We start from the raw sequence: 23006 nt of genomic DNA, 5'->3' as shown, positions 1-23006 counted from the left end.
TATTCTTCTTCTTCCTCCAAGAATGGTTCCAGGGGGGAAACCCACTATGAAGAGCATTGGTTTTCTTGCGCCAAGGTTTCTGTAGCTGGAACTGCTCTACTGCCAAGCCCTAACTGCATGTCATCCCAGTATCTGCCTGTTCAAAAACAACAGGTTGCGTCTCCACCTGTCAGGCTTCAGGGAAGCTGCTTCCTCCCTCCCTTTGGCCATGGGTATGCAGAACAAAGCAAAAATAGTCTCTTACCATTTAGAGAGATTTTAATAATCACAGAGAAAGAACAAAGAGTCCATTCTCAGAGTAAAGGTGCTCCCAGTTAAGGTTTACCCCCCTCCCCCCTCCAAGTCACACTTGCCACTTCCTCGTCTTGCAACCTGATCTCGCAACCACTGTGCCTTCTGTGCAGTTACCTTATCTAATCTCCTTGACCTTGGACTGAACAGCTGGACACTTTCCAGCAAACCGGAGTCTGTTAACTCCTTCTCTCCCAGTTCTTCTTCTCCTAGTTGTTGACCACACAGTTCTTCCCACCTTTTGTCTTCTGAACTATGTCCCTCTGTGAACTATTGTTCTGAATCTATACTGTTCCACTGCTCCTGGAAAGATTCAGGATCCTGATCAGGAGCAGGGAGGAGAGGAGGCTCCCACCATTCCTTATCTGTGCAGCCCTCCTCAACACGGTCCCCAACACCACCCTTGTCTGTCCTGTGCTTCCATTGGCAGGATTTATCCTCGTAAGAACTCTGCTTGGATCAAGCCAATGGACCACCGAGACCAATATCCTGTTCCCACAGTGGCCAACCAGATGCCTATGGGCAGTGGCAGCTGGTGGACTCTGGGCCTGGCAGGGCAACCAGACAAGGTGTAGGAGGTTTTATAAGTAGGGCCAGCAGACAGTTAAAAGGTGTGACACAGAACTATGGAAAACAATTATTCCCTTCCTTCAGCTTATGCACTTCTAGGTCCACTTTCCAGAATATGGAACAAAAATGGCAGGATATTTATTAGGATCTGGGAGAACAGAGTTAAAGTCACAAGTTTGCTTTCCAAATGTGTCTTTTTGGCCACAAAATGCAAAGTGAAACATAGCCATCCTTCAGAATTTAGACTTCTCTGAATTTTGCAGTGTAATTCTCCAAGCGGGTAATGTGTACAAAAATGCATGCACTCTCAGGCAAACACGTGTATATTAGTGAAAAGAACATATGGAAATTCATTCAATTAAGTTAAACCATGTTGCAAAAATGTGCACAATCAGATCAATTGCAAACCAACATGTGTACATCGGAAGAAATTCACTTCTTTTTCAGATAACTTTAAAATAAAATCACAAACAGGTTTGGATATATAGAGAACTGAACTTCAGACTGGATAAAATGAGAGACCGAGGGGGGGGGGAATTGGCAGGGGTGCCTATTCCTAATGCAGCGTCATTCCACCACTGCCCCACATAAACAAAGAGAGTGGTTAGTGCAGTCGCCGCTCATTTGTTGGCTTTTTAAAATAATAATTTTCATTAAATTTTCTGTTTTACTACTTCAAATAAACATTTACAAACCTTAATATATCCAGTGACTTCCTTTCTTCTCTTTCCATGGTTCATTTTACATGCCATACATCCCTGCATATTTTGCTATAATCTTTCAAATCAATTTTCCACTTTTACATCCATCAAAAAATATTTACCCTTTTGAATTTATCTTAATGCTGCCAGCATTTTCAGTTGTATACAGTTATTTTCCATATATTCAATAAAAGTTTTCCAGTCTTCTTCAAACGTACATTCTTCTCGCTCTCTTAGTTTATATGTTAAATCTGCAAGTTGTGCATATTCTGTCAATTGAATTTGCCAATCCTCTTTAGCTGGGACCTCGCTCACTTTCTGTTTTGGGGCTAACAAAACACAGGACGCAGTTGTTGCATATATGAATAACTTTTTCTGACACCTGGGAATTTCAGCCTGGTGCTCATTAGTTGGCGTTTAATCCTGCCCACAAAGATAACATTTCAAGCGGTCGTTGCTTCAGTTAGAAAATTTGAGTCAATTATCGAAAAGGCTTCATGAGAGATTAGTCCTTGCGTAAACTCATTCTTTCTGTTAGCAACAGTGATGTTTTTCTGCACTCCAGAACTTCCCATTTGGATAGTCTGCTCTGTCAAGCCTTCATATATTTACTTAAAAGGGGGCAAATCACACACACACACACACACACACACACACACACACACAACCACCTGCAGCGTATTTGACGGATATCGTATGCAAGCCAAAATGTCTTTCAGCGGCCCAGTCTGCATGTGTCAGCTGATAATCCGGTGAGCCATTCAGACCACAAATGTGCATTCGGTAATTAGTGTTTTTGTCCTACCTTTTCAAATCCGTGTTTATTGAGACAGGCTGCCAAATGAGTTTGCCTGCTAATAAAACACACCTTGCTGAGCCCAAGTTGAGCTTGTTTGTGGCAATATTGGACAACACTCTTGGGCCTGCTCACAGCACACTGTGCCGCAGGAGCTAAAAAATAAATAAACCTGCAAGTAGAGTGAGCTGGTCAAATTATGGCACCTGCTGTTTGAAAGGGCCATTTAGTAACATAATGAACTGGGGTGGGGGGAAATGCTTGGCAAGATCCTTTCGTTCTGTTTTGTTTGGGTTGCATTTAGGGTATTCGAGGCTTTTGTTCACTCCATTTGGGAAGAAGGTTGCAGTGTGCCGCATTTAAAATAATCTTAAACCTGGAGAACCATTGTGGTAGCAGCCCAAAGAGCCTAATGCTGGGTCCTTTTTTTCTACATGTATGGTAATGCTAAATCCTTTTCAGGTAGCCAGTAAGCCAGTAATGACATGCTCATTTCCTCAACGATGGCCTAGAGCAGTATTTCCCAGACTTGGGCCTCTGTTCCCATCATCTCTGACCTCTGGTTCTGCTAGCTAGGGTTGATGTGAGTTGTAGTCCAAAAACAGCTGGAGACCCAAGTTTGGGAAACATTGGTCTAAGGTAAGGATGTGGAACTTGTATATCTCCAGATGTTGGATTCCAGCTCCCATTAGCCCTAAGTATGTACCATCCAACGTTCCTCAGATGAAAATAGGGACATTTCTCACCACAACTGACCCTCCTCGACCCTCCTTCCCCACTCCCAGAAGGGCATTTCCACAACCACTATACCAATGGGACACAGCACAAACACCCTCCAGTGTCCTGAGGAAACCCCTTAATCCCAATTTTGTTTTATTTTATTGTTTGGCAAATTTACGAAAAGAAAAACACACACCAATTAATAAATTCTAGAAAGGGGCAAGATTACACGTGGCTACACAAAGTACTAAAAACAAACAATCCAAGACTTTTTGTGCTCTGCTCTGCTCCCCCTTTCTTCCCACCCAGGGGGGCCCTGCCCCTCTGTCTGCCCCTCAGAGCCGGTGTGTCACGCAGGGCTGGGCCTCAGCGATGGCAGCCTCTCCTCCTACTCAACTGTTCTCCAGCAGCAGCTATGAGCTTCTCCAAGGGAGGAGGCTGGCAGCCATGGAGAAGCCATGAGATGCTCCCTCGCAGGTGCCACAACGACTGCTGCCGCAGCTCAGGACAAACAACTGCTGATCCTCCTCCCCAAGTTCGGTGGCGGCTCATTCTGCTTTCCCCACCACACAACTCATAGCTGGTCTATGGGAGAGCACTACAGTGGCCTGCACAAAGGAAGGGCAGGAAGTCAGCATGGCTTTCATGGCTGGTTGCACAACCAATTCCTGTAGCCAGTGGCAGAGGAAGAGGAGAGCAGGGGGAGCGCACCGCCCCCGGCAGCACGATCCTGGTGGGGTGCCATCGCGGCTGCCCCCCCGTCCACACTGGGCACCACGCCCCCACAGGCGGCATGCTACGCCCCTTCAGGTGGCACGCCATGCCCCCAGCACTCCCGTCATGCCCCTGTGGGTGGTGCGCCCCACCCCCGGGACGTGTGCCAGCCCTACCCCTACCTGCTCTCCGCCCCCCGGTGCCAGAGCATAATAAATTATAATAAACTTTTATTTATACCCCACCCTTCCCAGTTCAGAAAACTGGGCTCAGGGTGGCTAACAACAAATTTAAAACACTTAATTGATGCAACAAAAAACAGCATAAAATACTGTATAAAACATGAATAATAAATTCAGAATTCAAAAATCAATTTAGGGGGGAAATCCATCCCATAAACATTAGCTTATGAGCATGAAGCTCCGCCACTGCCTGTAGTCCCATTACGTCATGTTGCACAACTTCCATCTCTCGCCAGAGCCAGCTGCTGCTATTGCTACTGATTGTTACCTGCTCACTCACCCACCTACTTCAGAATACAGAGATTAATTTATCATTTGTTCCGCGTTTCTTTTTCACAACATTCTCTCTTTTGGGTGTGTTTTCCCTTTAACTTTTCCTTGAAATAACTTCAAAAGTTGTTCATTGTTGTTATACCTAGCCGGCAAGGGCTTTTTCCCTCCCCCTCCTGCTGCTTTTTCTCATTCTTCAGACTCCCTGATATCTTACACATGAATATTCTTAAGGAAATAAGTAGGCAGCCGTGTTATCTTTCCTTTCCTTAACATTCTTCTTTGCTTCTTCCGATGCCTGGAAAGTAGTGAGGCTGAGAGGGAATGCTTTCAGGTGCTTAGTTTTATATTTGAATCCCCCCTCCCCCCACTCATCAAACAAAGTGTATATCATTCCGTGAAATACAAGCCATTATTCTTGCTTGTATTTAATAACCGCATTTAGCGGAAATTTTATTCTCGCGCCTACCCATTTGAATGTTTTTCCAACAGAGAACAGACGTTTGTTCTGTCTCCTGTTTATTTGAACTTCTGCATTCTGCAGAATTAATTTGGTAGAACCAGTTTAGTATCGGAAGAATGTTCAGGGCGAGCACCCAAAATGAATTGCCTGTTTACTAGCAGGTCTCATAAAGCTGATGCAGTTAGTTGCATATCAATTTGTGGTTTTTTGTCCAAATGAGATCGCAATTGACAGGGGAAGAACTCTGCTCTATTAAAATCAATAGGAGGGCTTAATCACTCCATTAGTGTTTGACAACGTACAACTTACTTTACAATTTTTATCTCATTTGTTAATACAGCCGCCTCAGGTTTCCAAGAGCACCGTGGGCCAGTTCAGCTCCCTAAATTCATAGAATCATGGAAAGGTAGAGTTGGAAATGGCCCCAAGGGTCATCTTCTCCAAGCTTCTCCCTGCCTCTTCCCTTGGGCAGATCCTAGTGGCTGCAGGAGAGCAGGCGAGGAAGAAGGATGCAGCAGCTGTCCCGTGTAATATGTCTGCTCTGAGTGGCAGGCAGAGGGCAAGGCCTGGACAGGAAGAAAAGAGGAGCAGAGCGGAGAACAAGGAGTCTTGATTTTTTTAATAATAATAATAAAAATGCTTTGTGTGACCGCATGTAATCTTGCCCCTTTCTAGAATTTATTTATTGGTGTGGGTGCTTCTTTATGTAAATCTACCAAAGAATAAAACTAAATCAGGATGGTTTTCTCAGGATGGTAGGGTGTGTGTGTGTGTGCTGTACAATGGTACCTCAGGTTACAGATGCTTCAGGTTACAGACGCTTCAGGTTACAGACTCCGCTAACCCAGAAATAGTAACTCAGGTTAAGAACTTTACCTCAGGATGAGAACAGAAATTGCGCAGCGGCGCAGCAGGCCCCATTAGCTGAAGTGGTACCTCAGGTCAAGAACAGTTTCAGGTTAAAAACGGACCTCCAGAACGAATTAAGTTCTTAACCCGAGGTACCACTATATCTCATTGGTGTAGTGGTGGTGGCACGCACCCTTCTTCTGATAGGAAATGCTCTGCATGGAGGGGGGCAATGGACAAAAATGTGGGAATCTAGAAGGGTCAGTTAGGGGGAAAGTGAGAAATGTCCCTATGTTCATCTGAGGAATGCTGGAAGGTATGCTGTGGAAAGCCCCAAATATGGTCGGTTGTTTGTGGTTGTGTGAAGAAGACCTGAGAAGGGATTTGCACCTGGGTTTCCAACCTGTTGTTTTTTCTTCAGTGTTTTGCAGTCAGTTTCGTGAGATGTGCTTTTCAAGGGTTATGAACAAGGCTTTCCCTTGGTTATAGGAGTCAGTCAAGTGCCCAAATGGTTTTTGCTCCCCCCCCCCACTAAGCCAAATGAGGTTTCAGACAGCTTAGTCTTTCAAAACGCTATCATGAATTCATTCCAGTGAATTACAAGTTGCAAGGAATTAATGTCATAGTTCTGGCAGAAATTTCAATATAATCTCAGGGTATAATTAGGTAGTGTCACCATGGCACTAGGTTACTAATTAAGCACACCATTAGAAATTATTGCTGTTTTCAAGAACATATATTTTTAAGAGTAATTGTCTTTTAATGACTACCGGAGGGATTTTTTTTTTCTGTGAGGAAATTAAGACAAGCATAACCCTTGTTGGACCATAGACTTCTCTTCTGGCTAAATACATTGTACAGCTGACACAATTTTGCCCATCTTTTTGAAGCATTCATTCTTACATCCAAAACTTAGGCTGTATTCTTAACCCTATTTACCCAGGAGTAAGCCCTGCTGAATGCAACAGGACTAACTTCTGAGCAGACATATTTAAAATCGCGCTGTTACTCATGCTTACTCCCTCTGATTTAAGCTGGCCTACTCTAAGCATGACTTACATCAGGCTCCAATCCAATGTGAAATTGCATCCTTCCTTACATGCAATTTGGTTTCACTTAATGGATCCTGGCAACTGCAAATCATAGGGCAGCCTATGTCTATCATCAGTAGTGAAATAAACAATAAATAAAGTGCTGACATTGGCACATGTAGGTTGTTATCAATTTACAAAATGAGTGGGTTTGTCTTTCAGGATCAATTTCCATTCATTTGCCCTGCAAAGGCAAGTTAGGCTTAAACTCCAAATTCTCAAAATCCAGCTCTGCACAATTAACTCATATATATAGGACACCAAAACCTGCATTCCTGTACCCGTGAAAATCTACGAAAGCATATATATATATATATATATATATATATATATATATATATATACACACTTAGATGGAGCATACAAATGCATATTGTGAAAAGAAATTCATTTAGAAACATGTACAAATAGTAATTAAACAAATATTTATGGAAACTTCTTGCTTTAAAAGGGGCAGGCAGAATGATGTGAAAACAGGGTGAGAGAGGCTTATGAAGAAGCACATGTAAAACTGACATGAACTGGAAACTGACCATTTAAGCCCATTCATGGGTCAGAGACTTTTCATGTGCTTTGTTTAAGGAGTTGCACATTTTTTTCCTTTGTGGACTACTTTCCATGTTGCATTGTCTGCACAGATTCTTAAGCATATTTCTCCAGGATGAACGTACGGCTCTTGTGGCATGACGGTTGCATGACTATTATGTGCATGTTGCCCCACATGCATTGGTCGAAGCACACTCCATTCATTGGTTTGTTTGTGAATTTGAAATTCCCATACCACACCTGTTCATCTTGGGAATTTGACAGGCTGCCAACAGATCTAAAACCACCTATACACCTTCAGCACATAAAAATAATCAGCACCAATTAACAAAGACAGCATTGAAAAGCAGCAGAAGAGAGCAATGGTTGGCTTCCACCTTTGATACTAACTGGCTAAAATTCAGCTACTAGGGCTAGCAGCACCATTGGAAGAAACAATGTAGAAGAAGAAGAGTTTGGATTTGATATCCCGCTTTTTTGAGACCCTAAGGAGTCTCAAATCGGCTAACAATCTCATTTACCTTCCTCTTCCACAACAAACACTCTGTGAGGTGAGTGAGGCTGAGAGACTTCAGAGAAGCCAAAGAAGTGTGACTAGCCCAAGGTCACCCAGCAGCTGGATATGGAGGAGCGGGGAATCGAACAAGGTTCACCAGATTACAAGTCCACCGCTCTTAAACACTACACCACACTGTACACACAAACACCAGGTCAACTTAGGTTGCAGGGAGGAGATACATTTCCAAATTCCCTCCTTTAAAAAAAGTTTAAAACCCTCTCATTTATAGATCAAAGCATCCTTTCCCAGAACCTGGAGACCATGATCAAGATCAGGGCCATGTATGGAGAGGCAGGCTGTACCTCATTCTCTACTCCACTGATGACAGTCGCTTCACCCATTTCTTCTTCTCCACCACCCCATTTGCTGTTGTAGTAGATGCAGCTAGGGATGGGGGCCAGGTAAGCTTCTCCTTGGGTGATGATATGCCCTGCTTTGCAGAGGATAGCCCTGTACTGGAAGATCTGCCAGTTACCTGTTTGGTGGTGATGGTGTTAGAAAGGCTGCCCTGTCTAGGTCTGGTTTTACAATAAAGAACCACAAAAATAGAGTAGGGGGCTTGGATTTGCCCATCAACAGCATCAACAGGGCCTTCTCGGTAGTAGCGCCCACCCTGTGGAACACCCTCCCATCAGATGTCAAAGAGATAAACAAATACCTGACATTTAGAAGACATCTGAAGGCTGAGGGAAGTTTTTAATGTGTGACATTTTAATGTATTTGTAATCTTTGTAGGAAGCCACCCAGAGTGACTGGGGAAACCCAGCCAGATGGGCGGGGTACAAATAATAAATTACTATTACTATCATCTTCACAACAGACTGAGCATGCACACAGGTCACCCAGCCAACCATCCCCACTAAGGTGGGATTGTTGCCTTTCTATTTCCATTACAGTAATTGTTTCCAAGTTTCCATCTAACATACAGAGAGCCAAATGACAATCGCATGCAAATCAGTGCTAACTTTTGCCCTGCATTTCTTCTTTTGGGGTGATGGAGAAGTGCTCACCCTGCTGCTGCTGCCACCGCCACCTCCTCCTCCTCTTCCTCTGGTGTGGTGAATGGGTGCTGGGTTTGGGGAAAAGACCAAACATCTCCACCTCACTTCTCTTCCCCATCTGTCACACACAATGAGCTATTAGCTAGTACACATATAAACAGAACTCTGTAACCTTACCCAGGTAACCAGCCACAGAAATATATATATACATTTAAGCTAGCAAACTCACTTCAAGTTATTACACCTTCTGAGGGATAAATCTGCCATGGTGTGAAGTTCTTAAGCAGAAAAAGGCAGCCATAACTCCTAATGTTCTTCAACAATATCATTTTAGGGCCATCGTTGCTCAATCTCTCTTATAAATCATGCAGGATAATGCAATTCAAATGCTGGCTATTTTCCAAGGAGGAGATAGAGCACACCAAAGCGGAATGGGACAGACAAATTTGCCAGCAAAAGATCCTGCTTTGTGAAGATGACTGACTTTCTAGCACAGATAGGTAGAGTCTAACTGCCATTTGTTAACTCTAGTGGCAGTAAAGGTAAAGGTAAAGGTACCCCTGCCCGTACGGGCCAGTCTTGACAGACTCTGGGGTTGTGCGCCCATCTCACTCAAGAGGCCAGGGGCCAGCGCTGTCCGCAGACACTTCCGGGTCACGTGGCCAGCGTGACATCGCTGCTCTGGCGAGCCAGAGCCGCACACGGAAACGCCGTTTACCTTCCCGCTGGTAAGCGGTCCCTATTTATCTACTTGCACCCGGAGGTGCTTTCGAACTGCTAGGTTGGCAGGCGCTGGGACCGAGCAGCGGGAGCGCACCCCGCCGCAGGGATTCGAACCGCCGACCTTTCGATCGGCAAGTCCTAGGCGCTGAGGCTTTAACCCACAGCGCCAGTGGCAGTAAGGCTCTTTAAAGAAATGATCCAGCTGTGCCACCCCCTTGATGGCACAATGGGGTGTTGAGTGCCGGTCAATAGAAAACACTTGACAAGCTCTGCTTGAAATGCTGTGCCCCCATCCCTCACTGCCCCCCCCCCGCCCGCCACTCTAGCTGGTTCTGTCTTATTCTTTTGAATAGGTTCCTACATCAAGTCAGTTCAACAGAAGGCATGTGTGAAACATTGTGTGGCCAGAGTATTCTGTTGTTTGGCAAGGGTGTGATCACATCAGCCCTTATCCATGCCCGTGGAAGGGAAGAAATAGTTAACTTGCTGACCACAGATTTGAAAAGGAACAATTCCAGGTAGTGCTCAGGAAAAATAAGTTTTGGACACAGCAAACTCAGAAATCTCTTCGAGCTTCATGGGAAACTCCAGGAAAATTGTTGGTGGAATTTGGGTAAGATTCTAGTCTTTGCTATCTTCCCTATTGATCTATCGATCTATCTTAAATGTGGATGGTGCTGTGGTCTAAATTACTGAGCCTCTTGGGTCTGCCAATCAGAAGGTTGGTGGGTCGAATCCCTGCAATGGGGTGAGCTCCCATTGCTCAGTCCCAGCTCCTGCCAACCTAGCAGTTCAAAAGCACACCAGTTTGAGTAGATAAATAGGTACTGCTGTGGCGGGAAAATAAATTGCATTTCCGTGCACCCTGGTTTCTGTCATGGTGTTCTGTTGCACCAGAAGCGGTTTAGTCATGCTGGCCACGTGACCCAGAAAGCTGTATGTGGACTATTGCCAACTCCCTTGGCCTGAAAGCAAGATGAGTGCCACAACCCCATAGTTGCCTTTGACGGTACTTAACCATCCAGGGGTCCTTTACATTTACCTTTACCTTAAACGCCTACGGAATTGAAAACGGAGAGCAAGCTACCCTGTGCTTTCAGAGTGGTGCTCCATACAGTGGAAGAAGAACCTGTAGTTGTTGATAGGGTGTCTATTTTTTAAGTCAATTTTAATCATTTCTAGACGGTTTTTGGTTAGAAATGTACAGTGGTGTACAGGAGTGAAGATGAAACACACATACACACCTTCTCCTCAGAGTAGATGCATTAAAATTACTGAACCTAAGTTAGCTGTGTGAAGTAATTTCAATGGGTCTACTCTGAGTAAGATCAGCATGATATATTGCCGTATCAAATAGACACTGGCACGTTACAACATCAAGAATAAAAACCAACAGGTTTCTGCCCCAAAGATCTTACAGTTATGATACTGAGAAAGATTATAGAGGAAGTACAAAGGTGAGGCAAGAGCAACAAACAATGGAGTGAAAAAGAAGGAAAGAACAGGAATTTTAAGGGCATGAAGTTATCACCTCCAGTACATACAATCAAGACAGGAGATAGATAGATGATAGATAGATAGATAGATAGAGGATAGATAGATAGATGATAGATAGATGATAGATAGACAGATAGACAGATAGATTAGATAGATAGATAGATAGATAGATGATAGATAGATAGATAGATAGATAGATAGATAGATAGATAGATAGAGATAGATAGATAGATAGATAGATAGATAGATAGATAGATAGATAGATAGATAGATATAGATAGATGATAGATGATAGATAGCTATAGAGAGATAGATATCTTCCAGTTTACCTTAGATGCAACGTTTTCCACTTCTGAATAAAACACCTAGCAGCTGGAGGCAGCAAAAAAGAACAGGCAGCTTACATATTTTCCCCTAGGACCATTTCATTAAATATATATTTTATTTACAGATGTCAAGATCAATGATAACTAGTAGTACATTACCTATAATGCTTCCTGTGGTTTATGGTTATTAAAAGCAGCAAGTCAGAAGAGGGCTACGGGGGGGGGGGGATGTTTATTATAATAGAAGGTGGTGTTATAATTGCCATGGACTCTCTCGGTAGCTTGAGGCTTAACGTGAGCAAGTGTTCTGCAACCCCCTTGCATTGTATTAATATTGTTGTTGGGTTTGATAAGAAAGCAATTTACCTGCTGTGCAAGAGGAAGCTCATTGATAAATGTTATTGTTTTACGTTCCAAATGCTCCCCTTGGCAGCTGCCTTCCATGGAAGACCTAACTTAATGATATCAGGAGGGAGAAATGGAGAAGGGCAAGATGTGAATCGCTGTTCCGCCTGTTCCTCTGGTCAGAACGATGCCACGGCATGTTTCATGACTCCCTTCGGCCTTAGAGGAACACTAAAAGCAGCGGACAGCAAGTAAGGAAGTCACAGCTGATTGAAGCAACTTAGCAAACCTAAGTATAGGAAGCTGGTTAATATATCAATGTCCCAAACTCCATTCAGGAGTGTGACTATTGCTGACTGAGCTGGCCTAAGCCTGGCAGAGGGGAAGGACCACCATTTTGGCCAGCATGAATTCTACTGGGTTGCAAGTCATGTGACTGAGCTGAGTTAGGGTCCAGCATAAACACCTACCCACCCAGTGCCACTCCCTCCTTCAGGGCACTCATTCTGCAGGGCTTACATCTATGTAAGACCTTCTGGTCTTGGCTCAGCTGAGCCATATTTGTGGCTGAGCCAGAATATGGGTCTTACATCAGAGTAGCACATCAAAAAGGTCAGCAAACTGCTGCTCATTGGGTAGGTATAGGGGGGAAAGCGAAATGCTTCAGTCAGAATGACTGCACGTGAACACCTCCAGAATTTTAGCACTTGACAGACTTCAGTGGTTTCTTCTTTGAGGAGAGGAGGAAAGGGACCTTTATATAAATCTAGTGTCATTTCCCCTCCTACTCAGTACCTGAAAAGTATGTCTGTTCCTCCTAGAGGAGAGGCAAATGGTTGAAAATCCCTCACCTGTGTGTTATTATTCACCCACACAAATCCATTCCGTACCTACGTATCGTCAATCACAGCTGCAGTCATATTTGAGAGCTAAACCAGATTATTACTCATTTAAAAAACATCAACCCCCACCCCCACTTGATCTACCATCAAAACTCGGGCTGAGGTGATTAGAAGTTCTGAAAAGCATTAGGACTGACTGAACCCAGAATTTGTAAACCCAGAATTTTACACACACACACACACACACACCTTACAGGAATTTCACAACAACAAAAAATTCCTTCCAGTAGCACCTTAAAGACCAACTAAGTTAGTTCTTGGTATGAGCTTTCGTGTGCATGCACACTTCTTCAGATATTTCACAGGTCTTCTGAAAAAAGACCACCACATCATAGAAGAAGAAGAAGAAGAAGAAGAAGAAGAAGAAGAAGAAGAAGAAGAAGAGGAGGAGGTGTTTGGACTTGATATCCCGATTTTCACTCCCCTTAAGGAGTCTCAAAGCAGCCAACAATCTCCTTTCCCTTCCTCCCCCACAACAAACACTCTGTGAGGTGAGTGGGGCTGAGAGACTTCAAAGAAGTGTGACTAGCCCAAGGTCACCCAGCAGCTGCATGTGGAGGAGTGGGGAAGCGAACCCGGTTCACCAGATTATGAATCCACCACTCTTAACCACGACAACATGTCTGTAGCAAATGCTATTAGGAATGGGGGGTTGCACAGGCCTGAGGAAGTGGGTCTCCTGCCTATTCTTGGCTATTGCAAGGCTGAGGAGGGGGGTCTCAAGGAACAGAATTTTGACTCATTGTAAGAACTGAGAGGTGAATGCTACTGTCTCTTCTGTTCTTACTATCTGCAAAGGGGCTTGGGAACTTCAGCAAATGCTATCAGGCAAGAGGGGAAGTTGCAGCAGTCCGTGGGGGCAGTACTGTTCTTCACAATGACTTGGAAGATTCAACCATCATGCTGCTGAGGGAGTTGGGGAAAATCACAGCACTTCAGCCTATCACAACATTTCTGAGCTAAGATGAGGGGAGAGACTATGCAAAGTCTCATCACACATTTTCCAGCCCCGTTTTTCCGCTGGCGAGCCACACAGCCCACCCTCAATGGTAAGTGTGTCTATTACCCTTGGAATCTCCCACCGCTTGGAGATTAGGGTAGTGTGACCTAAACCTGGAACTGCGAGAGATGTACTACAAGCAAGGCAATAAGTTTTTGTTGGGATTTTTAACTATGTGCTATCTGATGCAGCTTCCCACAAAGGCAATTAAGGAGTTGGCCGAAGGCCAAGAAGACTGAGCAAAGGGAATTATTCTGCCTAGAGATATGGGACCTTGGATACAACTCTGCTATTGGTCGAGGTTACCAACATAGGCATGATGACTCATGACTTTCCTGGTTGGTTGGTTGGTTGGTCAGTGTGTGTTCTGAGAGTTGTTGGAGTTTGTTCAGTGAGAGAGTTAAGATCTGTGTCTGTATCCTGTATATAGTAACATGTGATTCTGCTGTAAATAATAAACCTATAAGTAACCAAGTTACTAGTAGCAGTGTCTTGTTCCTGCTTCATCCTGCCTGCAACTGACTGCTTCTGGACAGTCTACGTTTGCTCTGCTATATTCAACAAGTTCTGGCTAAGATCCTTCAACAGTTTTCTTGTGGGTAAATAAAGACACTTCTCTGTCTTTGCAGCACAAACTGCGAGGAACTGCTTGCTTCCTGTCTGTGAACAGAGAACTTCTCTGGTAGCACTTGCACTTATACAGGAAATGAGGATGGGAAAATGAATTTAAAATATGGATGAAGAGATCTGTGATTTTAAAATGCATTACTTTAAGTTTTCACTATGGATCTTTCCATACTGCATAACAAATATATTTAAAGAGCCAATTATTTGGCTCAACTGATCTTTATGGTGCTGAAATTATTCTTTTTATTCCCTTTCCGTTACATAGTTATTGCTCAGTATAAGGTCATTTGAAATTATTGCTCCTTTTAAAGCCACTAAGTACTGCAGAGGTGATTGTGGGCAAAAAGCATCTGAACAGCTTTAGCTCATAGGTAGGAACAACAGAAAATAATCCACACTAAAGTCAGTAAGGGGAAAACTAGCCCATATAAACACTGGAGTCAGCCATGTTTGCTTTGTAGAAAGCTCACTGTAAGTGACAGGATATCATCAAGTTCCATCACTCCCAGGTGAGTCTAGCTCTTTGTACATTGAATGCATACTGCGGCAAGCTCAGACTGTAGGCAGCTGGATTCACAGTTTGAAAGGTAAAAATAATAATTAAAAAATGGTAAGGCAACATGAAACCTTCAGACCACACGAGTTTTAAAGCAGATAGATGGAAGCGGGATACAGGAACCACAATTGAGGGGAGTCATCAAGCCATCCATGACATATCCGCTTAGCACATTGGCCAGAAGGACAGAAAAGGGAACTTACACACATAGTCACCCATTTCAGACTTTTCACCCAACATGCAAGTGGAGTGGAGAAAGGGGATATTTAGCTTACATAATACCCTCTACACACATCCTTGGAATGCATGGAGGATAATTTCTGATGGGGTTTATGTGTTGCTGCTAACTATGGGGGGAAAGAGTTGAGTAGGTAGGATGAAAATTTGGAACCGATGGCCCTCCAGTTTGCACTGGACCTCAACTCACAGCACCCCCATAGATTCCATAGTGTTGTAGTTCAGCAACAGCTGGAAGACAGCAGGTTCCCAATCATGGTCCATTAAAATGTGTTATAGCCCTTGAGGCTGGCACTTGTAAATGGAACTAGATCTTTGAAACACCTTGAGACCTCAAAGTTCTCTCTCCACGACCTTGCAAAAACACAATCCATTGAGCATTTCCCCATTATTGCATTTACAGAAACCTGGCTTGCAAATGCCATTTCCATGTTTTTGGCATCCAACTCAGAATGCTTAATTTCTCTACATAATGACCACAGTACACAAAAGAGGCTTTATTAATAAAATACATGGCAGTAAGCAGTAAAATAATCTCACACACAAAAAAAAACAAGCCAGCAGCTCAGTTTGCTTTGAATACTTTCAACTTGGCATTTAGAGCAAAATAAATTTAACACAGCACTTAAAATAGTGCAATTAAACCTTATTATGTATGACAAATGACTTCATTACTGAGTCAAGAATAAGATTTTTATTTTTTATTTTTTTTAAGAGAGAATATTTGACTGAATCCAAATTCAGAATAACTCTGACAATGCAGGGGAAGAGCTTGGTTGAGATGGGATAGATGGATGAAACTGTGAAGAGAGTGTTTCCTGATGAGTGTTTCTCTATTTCCTGTGCAGATCTGGCAAAATTCAGTCCTGTCATTCCATTGCTTGAATTTTTTTTTTGGCAAACTTAACTCAGAGAGCTCAGCTGGGACGACCTCTCAATTTGCCAATGACACTGCTATCACAAACGCTGGTGGAGAAATCTTTGTAATTCATTATGGGAGAGGGTTAATGAGTTGATGAGGCATCTGATCAAGGCCTGTATTTTAAAATGAGCTTAAAGATATATTTGCAAATGTTTGTATGTTTCATGCCAGGCAGAAACCAGCTGGCTAAGTACTCTGGCAGTTGTTTATCTTCCTGCTCTCCTGGACAAGGGCCCCCCTGATTTATAGCAGTAGCAGGAGACAAGTTTCTCAAAGTTGTAAAAGGGAATTACAGGCTGGGAGCAAAGGTTATACTGACCCTACATATTACAGAATACAACCAAGCTGCAAAAACACTAATTAAGAGTTGGTAAATAGTAAGATTTATTGTTTAACAGAAAATAATACCATGTGCCTCCCATCAGACTCTAGCCATATTTTCCTAAAGTTAAAGGGCAAAGAGTTAATGGGAAAAGCAGCTGGCTGGGAAAGGGGGGTGTAAACTGAAGAGGCTTATTTGAAGCTGTTTTTACTGAGTTCCTTTTTACTTTTGAAAAGGCCTTTTCTTCTAAAAAGCTATCTATGTTATGTATGAGATTTGTTGGCTTAATGTAATTATGCAAAGGATGTAGAAAGTAAGAAATGTTAGACTCTTATGTTAGATTCTTATTTCATTGATGGTGTGTGAGAATGTGAATCCAAGATCTCTGTTTAGATAGAATGTAATACTATGAGCCATCTGTTTTAGCCATTTGTTTTGGAATGCAGGGGCAACAGGGGCAAAAGGTGATCTGGTAATTAAGGTGACTTGTCGAGGCAAATGTAAGATATATGGCTACTTGTCTGCCATTTATGGATAGAAGGAAATATAGCTCTTTGTCTCCCATAAAAGGTAATAGGAAATGGGTGTATCTTTTATGATTGGTTCTAGCAAACAGCCAATAGGAATTTCAACCAGGCTGATTGTACAGAGGCAGCCAAAGGAGGAGCAAGGGGGCTGGGCTGAGGAAATATAAGTGCTGGCCATCAGGGCTGAAAGGGGCCATATACCACTGTGCCTATCATTTATTTGTCTGACAAATAAATTTTTATTTTAATTTCTCTATTGCTGCGTTGAATATTTCATTCCAGCTAAGCATTAACCACAAGCAGGGTGCTACAATGACTCCCTCCTTTCTGCAACTCTGCAAACTCCCAGTGTTCTTGTGGATGTGTTCGTCTGGGGCCTGTCCCTCATCGTGGGATTTCCTCAGGATGGCTTCTCACAAGTTTTGCACTCGGTACAGATTCCCGAGCACAAAGTACATGCCTGCTGCCCTCACTGGGAAATGTGTTTGCATGTATTATTTGCCACTTGCTTTCAATATACATGGAAGCGGGAGCTTGATCTCTTCCCTGTCTTTTTCCTTGGTGTATTTGAAAGGAACTAGTAGTGAATAATACATGCACATGCCCTTCCCAGCTGATTCCAATATGCATTGCTTTGTACTTGGGAATCATCTCTATCTGAATACAAACTGAAAGCACAATCTAAAGTGCTATGTGAATATTTCCATCCCACTGCTTACTCTGAAGAATCCAATGAAAGCCGGCCTTCCTGGAGAAGTAAAAAGATCACAGGTTCGGCATGCAATAAGCGCCTATTAGCTAGCAGCACCAAAAGACAAACAATCTGTAGCTGTTTTCTTAGAATCATGACTACTGGAAAGTGTGGCTTCCCCATGGATATTTTGCAATCACAATGTTGTGTGTGTGTGTGTGTGAGAGAGAGAGAGAGAGAGAGAGAGAGAGAGAGAGATATATTTTTATTTGGTTTTACAAAAATTAGTTTATAGCAATCCAAATTTCATATCCATATTTTGAGATTTCTCCAAATCTCTGGACTTCCCACCTTCCCCTCCATGGGTCCTATTGTACACCCTCTCATCTGCATATTCATAATCCATATTTTGTATCTTTCCATATTCTCCATGGTATTCGCTACATTACAAGAGTTGTTAAAATCCTGCTAATGTTTTCATCTGCTTACTGTGGTCTCCTAGATAAATTATAATCCCCCCCCCCCATTCTTTATTGAAGTTTTGGTCTTCTTGGTTCATGAGCCTTCCAGTCAGTTTTGCCATTTTCGCATAGTCCAACAGCTTGGTTTGCCATTCCTCTATGGTAGGGACTCTCTTCTTTCCAATTAAATATTTATTTATACCCCACCTTTTCCCCTGATTGAACTCAAGGCAGCTTCCTGGGAGGAAGACATACACCGTGTACCCTGGGCATACTTCAGTTGGAGAAAGCAGGATGTGGGGAAAGCTTCCTTCCAATCCTCTCCTTCTGCACTACTGCTCCCATGACTTCTGCATCTTCAGAAGTCAGAAGGCAAGTGTGTGAGTTTATTTTTGGAGGAGGAGTCTGGCTGGGATAGCATTCAACAGCATAGGTATAGATGAGTCAGACCATTGGCTCATTTAGCTCATTGTCAACACTGACTAGCAATGACTCTCCAAGATTTTAGGCAGGAGTGTCTCCCAGCTCTATCTGGAGATGTCAGGGGTTGAACCTGGGACCTTCTGCATTGCAAAGCCAGGTGCTCTTACCATTGAGCTGTGGATCCTGGCCACCAAAGGACTGCATGGGCTGGCAGGGTTTGGGAGCAAGCATTTTTCTGAGCACTTGCCTTGGAGAAATGATCCAAGATCTTCATTAGAAATGAAAGATCTTAGAAATTTTCCAAGATAGTACGAGGCAAGTTTCAGTTAGCTCACCCATCTCCAGTTGAAGTCCATAGACACCAGAGGTTCTACATCCTCTCTGGCTTGCTCTTACCTCCTTTTGGTCCAATTGGTCATCAAGGCACACAACATTCTACCATCTTCTTTGTCACAGACATTGAGCACCAGAAGAAATATAAGAGATGGGGAACTCCACCTGAAAGATTTCAACCTGATTTATAGACAGGGAACTCAATATGGCATCCAAGCACCGATCAGCAAACTGGGTTCATCATGTGCCACCAGACCTTAACCATGAGACTAACCACCATATCAGGTCAATAATTATGAATTGATCTCTACGTAAGGTTCCGCATCATTTGTGAACATTTCCATGTCTAAAACTTCAGTTTGCGTAAAGATGAGTTGGCATAGATCCTGAATTAAGACGAGGCCCCCTAGCTGGAAACTGTCAAAGGTGGAGAAGTTCCTCCCAGTATTGCAAAATACCCTTATCCATACCTCTTGGAAAAATCCATGGATCAGACATTCACAATCGTCCACATTTCACTGTTTTCTTCACATGCAATAAGAATCCTAAGAACTCTGATGGTGCATTTGAAAGATGCCGCAAGTGCATGACTTCAGAGCAGTCTCTGTTGGTGCTGACAGCAGCAACTGTCATATTCAACAGAGAGACATCCCAAGCTTCAGAAAACCTAATAAGGCTCCCCTTTAGTCTGAAACAAAACGAGTCTTTCCTGATATGAACTGAAGTGAAGCTAGCCCCCTATCTGAAGTGGGTTCCAAGGCAGATTTTTTAATCTGCACATCCCATGACACTGCTCAAGTTATTTCCAAGATGCATTTTAATCGCTTTTTAAAGAACCATCAGCAATGACTGCAACAATCCCTCTCATGGCTTTCTATTTCTGCCCTGGAAATGTAGCAACTGAGAGTTCTGAATAAATAACCGTCCAAGTAATCCAAGAGGGCTTGGCCAACAATAGGGCTGTCCTGTTTGTACGTTTGGTCCCATGCATCACTTTAAACCGCTAGGTACCAAGAGACAGCATTGATTGTTAAATAAGTAAATAAATAAAACAAGCCACACAAGCATTCTCACCGGAGTAGTTTAATGTAGTCAGGGATGCAGGATTTAAAAGAGGGTATATCAATGAGAAGCGGTGCCTGAGAGAAATTAAAGATTACAAATGAGGCTGGGATATTCAAGGATATCAAGGGAGCCTTGAAATGAAATGCCAAATCAGTGCAGCTTGCTGGGTTTCTGCTACTTTCTCTTTTTCCAATTAGGAAGAAACATGGAATTTGTATGCATGATGAAACTAGGAATTCATCCAATAGTTTTATCAGGAGCCATTTTCTGGTCCAACAGACTGGTGTGATTAAGGCACAACATAGGTCTGTAGCCTATGGGATATCATTGGGTGACGCAAACAGCAAATCTACTCATTTTTCCCCCCAGTTCTCTGCAGTTAGGGAGCTTGTGACTTCTCTTCTGATTCCATATTATTATTATTATTATTATTATTATTATTATTATTATTATTATTTTATGCTACGCATTTAAGGGGATAATGATGTTGGTGTTATTATTTCTGTTTGTATGGAATATGCTTTATATCACTGTTTTATGCTTTAAGTGTTTCAGTAGAATTTTATTGGGTTATAGTCAATGCAAGGCCTACTCAGAGTAGACCCACTGAAATTAATTGACATGACCAACTTCAGAATTTCAATGTAGAATATCTTCCCTTTTTTATTGCCATTGTTAGCTGGCGTGCATTATATTTAGAAAGGGACAGGTACAATTTTTTAAAGAAAAACAAATAATTTTTCATTAAATATTTCTAACTACTATAAAATTTCAAATTTGAGGGGGATAACAGTGAGTTCTTATATATTTATAGGGACTGGGATATTTTTTAGTCCAGTATTCACAGGACAGTATTCACAGTATTCACAACTAATGAAGGAGATGGGGGGGCAGGGGGCAGCCTATCGAAGCCAATTCCTAGGAGCCAAGGGGTCTTTGCCCCCCCTAAAATATTTGAAGGGCCTTCCCCTGCAATCTGATGAGCATTGCCCTTCAAATGGTGTGTGTGCACTGCAATAACAACAACAACAACAACAACAACAACAACAATAACAACAACAATAATAATAATAATAATAATAATAATAATAATAATAATAATAATAATAATTTATTTATACCCCGCCCATCTGACTGGGCTTCCCCACCCACTCTGGGCGACTTCCAACAAAATATTAAAATACATTAATGCATCAAACATCAAAAGCTTCCCTAAACAGGGCTGCCTTCAGATGTCTTCTAAAAGTCTGGTAGTTGTGGTTCTCTTTGACATCTGGTGGGAGGGCGTTCACCACTACCGAGAAGGCCCTCTGCCTGGTTCCTTGTAGCTTGGCTTCTTGCAGTGAGGGAACCACCAGAAGGCCCTCAGCGCTGGATCTCAGTGTCTGGGTAGAACGATGAGGGTGGATATGCTCCTTCAGGTATACTGGACAGAGGCCATTTAGGGCTTTAAAGGTCAGCACCAACACTTTGAATTGTCTTCGGAAATGTACTGCATCACGTGGTTGATTGTGTGGGGTGGGGCTTACCTGCCCCCCCCCCCAATATTTTAATAAACTTGGCACCCCTGGATCAGCTTACCTCTTCCGCATAGAAACAAAGTGTTGGGAACATGCCAAATCTTTCAAAATGAGGAGCTGCATCTGGAACATTGTACTGGGTCCCACTCGACAAAGAACTCAAACCCAAGTTGCGGTTTCTACCCAAATGCTGTTACGCTGAGTTACTGCAATATATAGGCAAACTGCTGTTCAAAGCCACTGGCAGAGACCCTGGTCCAACAATGATACACCCTCTACAACCCTGCTTATAAAGGAAAGAAATGGGCACTTTTCCAAGAAGGCTGAATCAGTCCCATCTGTTCGTACCTGCATTGCCACCTCTGTGACCTGAACAACTGAGGAAGCATTCTTGCCTTCTCAGAGGCACAAAGGACAGGCAGGATAACTATCCCCTCTGGAGAGGAGGGACTAAACATGATTTCTGAGATCTCTGGAGGCAGCGTTGGTGGCACAGTAGGCAAAGCGGATGAGCCGAAGCCATAACCTGACAGCTCTGAAAACAGAGGTAGAGCCTGTGCTTTGAGCCGCAGGAGTTGGGATTCAGGTCATCTGAAGGCACAGTAATTCCTTCAGCCAGCTTCACTTGGACAAATTGAGGGAGAAATTGGACCCAAGTGCTGCTCTTTCCGTTTCTTTGCAGCAACCGATTCTATGATTAACTACAGCCCAGGAAGTCTTCAGTTTTTCCAATAGTTACATAGGCAGCCGTTGGAGATCAACGTCAAACCAATGAGACGATAGATAATGGATTAAGAAAGTGGTGTAAAGTCGGGGGAATAATTCCCTCGCACCAGTTCATCTCCCTCTGACACCTATGGTCTGGAGGACAAAGGAATGTTAAAAAGCTCTGAGCCAGGTGCTATTCCTTAGCAGATAAAGGAGCCGGGAGACTTTGTTACAGACAGCTGGGTTTTTAATCGTGTTCGATTTGTATAGCTTCTCCTCTCTGCCATCCTACTTTTTATCTAGCGTGAGCTGCCAAAGAAGAATTAAAAGGATTAAGAAGTGTGTGGCAACTCTATCGAAAAGTAAGCAATTACTCACTATGAGGATTATTTTAACCAGCACAAGAATAGAAAAGTTTTATCATTTTCGATTAAAATGAAGCAGCGCGTCAATTAAGAGTTGGTCAGGGTGTGTGTGAAGAGAGAGAACAATGCACACAGAGAAAAGAAATTATTTCCAGGGAGCTTAGTGCAACCAATTCACACGGCATGGCCGTATGTCATGCTGTCTACATCAACTACAATGTTGTTCAACCAGACCACCGAGATAAGGTTAAGTTTATACCCATCAGATACTACTTCACTCAAGTCTGAAAGATGGATTGAATACTTCCGAGATTTTTCAGCCACTTACTGACAGGCTTTGGTTGTTCATAAGTCACTGCCTATAAAACTGATAGATAATTGTGCTACTGTTACTGTTGGTAGTTTTCAAACTTTGTTTAGAGCGGGCATGGAAAACTAGTAAGCCTCTCAGTGTTGCTTGACTCCAGCTCCCATCAACCCCAGTGAGAAGTGTAATTCAAGCACATAGGGAAGGCCACAGAGTGATGAGTCCTCACCCCCTGGTAATTGAAAGTAGCACCCAAAACTATCGACAAGTTCCATTTAACGCATGATTCAAAACCCACGTCATATTCCGGGCTGCAGAAGGCCTTAAATCATCACA

This window comes from Podarcis gaigeae (assembly GCF_964106915.1).
Source record: "Podarcis gaigeae genome assembly, chromosome: 3".
Classification (NCBI taxonomy): domain Eukaryota; kingdom Metazoa; phylum Chordata; class Lepidosauria; order Squamata; family Lacertidae; genus Podarcis; species Podarcis gaigeae.
Note: the sequence above shows the minus strand (reverse complement) of the source record.